General features: G+C 56.7%; 3 non-coding genes across 3 annotated transcripts in view; all 3 read right to left on the bottom strand.

Annotated features, from left to right (window-relative positions):
- LOC126149269 (large subunit ribosomal RNA) overlaps positions 1-190 on the bottom strand; it is a 4,227-nt gene extending 4,037 nt beyond the window's left edge. The window contains exon 1 of the ribosomal RNA XR_007530768.1: positions 1-190. This exon is cut by the window's left edge and continues 4,037 nt beyond it. This is a non-coding gene — a ribosomal RNA (large subunit ribosomal RNA).
- Positions 191-378: 188 nt separating this feature from the next.
- LOC126149262 (5.8S ribosomal RNA) lies at positions 379-534 on the bottom strand. The gene has a single exon (XR_007530762.1). It is a non-coding gene; the product is annotated as a 5.8S ribosomal RNA (ribosomal RNA).
- A 351-nt stretch (positions 535-885) lies between these two features.
- LOC126149264 (small subunit ribosomal RNA) lies at positions 886-2,794 on the bottom strand. Its single transcript, XR_007530764.1, has one exon. It is a non-coding gene; the product is annotated as a small subunit ribosomal RNA (ribosomal RNA).
- Between the last annotated feature and the right edge of the window lie 1,580 nt (positions 2,795-4,374).

The following is a 4,374-nucleotide window of genomic DNA, read 5'->3' as shown; positions in this document are numbered from 1 at the left end:
CTCGGCGCGAGGCGTCGGGGTAGTGGACCCTCCCAAACACCACATGCCACGACAGGCGGCAGCCTGCGGGGTTCGGTGCTGGACTCTTCCCTGTTCGCTCGCCGCTACTGGGGGAATCCTTGTTAGTTTCTTTTCCTCCGCTTAGTAATATGCTTAAATTCAGCGGGTAGTCTCGCCTGCTCTGAGGTCGTTGTACGAGGTGTCGCACGCCACACCGCCAGCCGGCTGTGCACGCTACCGAGAAAGTACCGGTATGCGAACCGCCAGGCGACGGGCGCGCATCGCACGTTTGAGGAGACGCGGCCGGCCCCACAGGCGGCCACGACACTCCCAGGTCTCCGAAGCGGGACAAACGCCGCGCGCTTCAGTATACGTAGCCGACCCTCAGCCAGACGTGGCCCGGGAACGGAATCCATGGACCGCAATGTGCGTTCGAAACGTCGATGTTCATGTGTCCCTGCAGTTCACATGTCGACGCGCAATTTGCTGCGTTCTTCATCGACCCACGAGCCGAGTGATCCACCGTCCTGGGTGATCTTTTCTGTTAGTTTCCACTGTCTCTTTCAAAACAGTTGCATAGGCGGGACTGAGGCGTTTGACGGCCCCTGTTCCAGCGTTCTGTGTCCAACGGCCTCACGGCCGATGGGCGTCGTACGGCTCCACACCGGAGCGGACAGGCACTCGGGCGAAAGTCATTCAAAACCGGCGCCAGGCGCCAGGTGCCGCAGGCCAGCCGCTCCAGAGCTTCAGCGCTCGTACCACACAACATTTTTCAGTTAGTTTTGAGAGGCACGCGTGGTTCCGCACGCGGCGCACGGCTGCTGCCGTACAGGTAGCGTGTTGCGCGACACGACACGCACATCGAAAGACATGCAGTCTAGTCGGTAATGATCCTTCCGCAGGTTCACCTACGGAAACCTTGTTACGACTTTTACTTCCTCTAAATGATCAAGTTTGGTCATCTTTCCGGTAGCATCGGCAACGACAGAGTCGATGCCGCGTACCAGTCCGAAGACCTCACTAAATCATTCAATCGGTAGTAGCGACGGGCGGTGTGTACAAAGGGCAGGGACGTAATCAACGCGAGCTTATGACTCGCGCTTACTGGGAATTCCTCGTTCATGGGGAACAATTGCAAGCCCCAATCCCTAGCACGAAGGAGGTTCAGCGGGTTACCCCGACCTTTCGGCCTAGGAAGACACGCTGATTCCTTCAGTGTAGCGCGCGTGCGGCCCAGAACATCTAAGGGCATCACAGACCTGTTATTGCTCAATCTCGTGCGGCTAGAAGCCGCCTGTCCCTCTAAGAAGAAAAGTAATCGCTGACAGCACGAAGGATGTCACGCGACTAGTTAGCAGGCTAGAGTCTCGTTCGTTATCGGAATTAACCAGACAAATCGCTCCACCAACTAAGAACGGCCATGCACCACCACCCACCGAATCAAGAAAGAGCTATCAATCTGTCAATCCTTCCGGTGTCCGGGCCTGGTGAGGTTTCCCGTGTTGAGTCAAATTAAGCCGCAGGCTCCACTCCTGGTGGTGCCCTTCCGTCAATTCCTTTAAGTTTCAGCTTTGCAACCATACTTCCCCCGGAACCCAAAAGCTTTGGTTTCCCGGAGGCTGCCCGCCGAGTCATCGGAGGAACTGCGGCGGATCGCTGGCTGGCATCGTTTATGGTTAGAACTAGGGCGGTATCTGATCGCCTTCGAACCTCTAACTTTCGTTCTTGATTAATGAAAACATACTTGGCAAATGCTTTCGCTTCTGTTCGTCTTGCGACGATCCAAGAATTTCACCTCTAACGTCGCAATACGAATGCCCCCGCCTGTCCCTATTAATCATTACCTCGGGTTCCGAAAACCAACAAAATAGAACCGAGGTCCTATTCCATTATTCCATGCACACAGTATTCAGGCGGGCTTGCCTGCTTTAAGCACTCTAATTTGTTCAAAGTAAACGTGCCGGCCCACCCAGACACTCAATAAAGAGCACCTTGGTAGGATTTCAACGGGGTCCGCCTCGGGACGCACGAACACGCACGAGGCGGTCGCACGCCTTCGGCTCGCCCCACCGGCAGGACGTCCCACGATACATGCCAGTTAAACACCGACGGGCGGTGAACCAACAGCGTGGGACACAAATCCAACTACGAGCTTTTTAACCGCAACAACTTTAATATACGCTATTGGAGCTGGAATTACCGCGGCTGCTGGCACCAGACTTGCCCTCCAATAGATACTCGTTAAAGGATTTAAAGTGTACTCATTCCGATTACGGGGCCTCGGATGAGTCCCGTATCGTTATTTTTCGTCACTACCTCCCCGTGCCGGGAGTGGGTAATTTGCGCGCCTGCTGCCTTCCTTGGATGTGGTAGCCGTTTCTCAGGCTCCCTCTCCGGAATCGAACCCTGATTCCCCGTTACCCGTTACAACCATGGTAGGCGCAGAACCTACCATCGACAGTTGATAAGGCAGACATTTGAAAGATGCGTCGCCGGTACGAGGACCGTGCGATCAGCCCAAAGTTATTCAGAGTCACCAAGGCAAACGGACCGGACGAGCCGACCGATTGGTTTTGATCTAATAAAAGCGTCCCTTCCATCTCTGGTCGGGACTCTGTTTGCATGTATTAGCTCTAGAATTACCACAGTTATCCAAGTAACGTGGGTACGATCTAAGGAACCATAACTGATTTAATGAGCCATTCGCGGTTTCACCTTAATGCGGCTTGTACTGAGACATGCATGGCTTAATCTTTGAGACAAGCATATGACTACTGGCAGGATCAACCAGGGAGCTGCGTCAACTAGAGCTGAGCAGCCGGCCGCCCGGGAGTGTGTCCCGGGGGCCCCGCGCGAACACGCAAGCGTCCGCTCAATTATTCTGCAAACAGGAGGAGGCTGAGCTCCCCTGCACAATACACCTCGAAACCCTCTCAGGTCCCGGCGGCGCGCAGCGCCGTCCTAAGTACTTGGTCGGGTTCGAGAGAGGCGCAATCGCCCGGAGTTAGGCGAGTAGACGCTTTAGGTGCGACCACCCGTGCTCCCAACTGAGCTTGCCGCTGCCGACAGAGGCCCGGGAGCGTGCTGTCGTGGCATTGCCGGCGGGAGACAACACGCGCCACCTACGGTGACCGGCAGCTCCAACGCCAGCGCCACAGAAGGCAAAGGCCCCACGTGGGTGCCGAAGCGAACTCTCCCAGCACAGCGCACGTGCCAACACGTCTGCACAACTGCGATACAAACCACCAGCGAGAACCGCTGGGGCGACCGAGCAGCAGACGGCGTCGCGGGCGCCGAGTGCCGGGCGGCGGCGCATCCTCAACGCACACAGTCCTCAATCGGACCAGCACACTGCAGATGTCCACCGCGCTTCGCACCGGGCCGGCGAGGACCCACTTTGGCTGCACGGCGCCGCGCGCAGGGTGCCCCGGCGCGCAGCTGCGCCGCCTGCCGCGTCCGTCGGCCGGCGCGCCTGCCACTGGGCGCCCCCACCAGCCGGCTGTAGCGCGTGCGCCCACGCACCGCGCGGCCAGCACGCCGGGCGGCCCCCCCCTCACCGGCCGGGGACAGTCCCACCCACCCACAGCCGCGTATCGCTTCACACCCAGATCCACATTCACGTTCATTGGTGTGGTGGGTATCGCTGACACAACCGCGTCATAGCTGTACCGATCGTTGCCCTCACAGATGTACCTCCAGCAAGATCAACCGCACCACAACGGGTTACCAGTTGTTCATTTGCGTAACGTCACCAGTAAACGTACACGTCCACGTCCATCCCCGTTTGCAAAGTCAACTATTATTGCATGCCTGCCTGTCAGGTGTCAAGACACACTACATCCGCTCACATCCACGCAACAAAATGTGCCCGACTAGAGGGCACGTGGAAGGTGCCCCCGTACGTATGCGATGTCCATTGCGCGACGAACTGTCAACCGGCCTCTGTAGCATGTCGCAGATGTGGAACGCGGGACACCGTGCTATCACATTGTGTGAGAAGAGACTACTATGTCTGCATACACGCGCCACTACATGAACAGACGGCTCATGCTGATCGCCATCCACTGCGTCCATTACTCCCACACGTCTCTATGGCGTACCACACTGCAATACAGCTGTTATGGGAGATGACACGTAGCTGTGTACACAACATTCTGAGCGGGTTGCGGTTGGACAACAATACATTAATGTAACGTGTCATATGCCATTTACAGAGCAGGTTAAGGCACAACGTGGGTTAGGTTAAGGCACAACGTGGGTTATGTTAAGGCACAACGTGGGTTATGTTAAGGCACAACGTGGGTTAGGTTAAGGCACAACGTGGGTTAGGTTAAGGCACAACGTGGGGTAGATTGCGGCACAACTTGGGGTAGA

The sequence above is a fragment of the Schistocerca cancellata genome, unplaced genomic scaffold (assembly GCF_023864275.1).
Source record: "Schistocerca cancellata isolate TAMUIC-IGC-003103 unplaced genomic scaffold, iqSchCanc2.1 HiC_scaffold_920, whole genome shotgun sequence".
In the NCBI taxonomy this organism is placed as follows: domain Eukaryota; kingdom Metazoa; phylum Arthropoda; class Insecta; order Orthoptera; family Acrididae; genus Schistocerca; species Schistocerca cancellata.
This window is presented reverse-complemented; position numbering and strand designations above follow the sequence as displayed.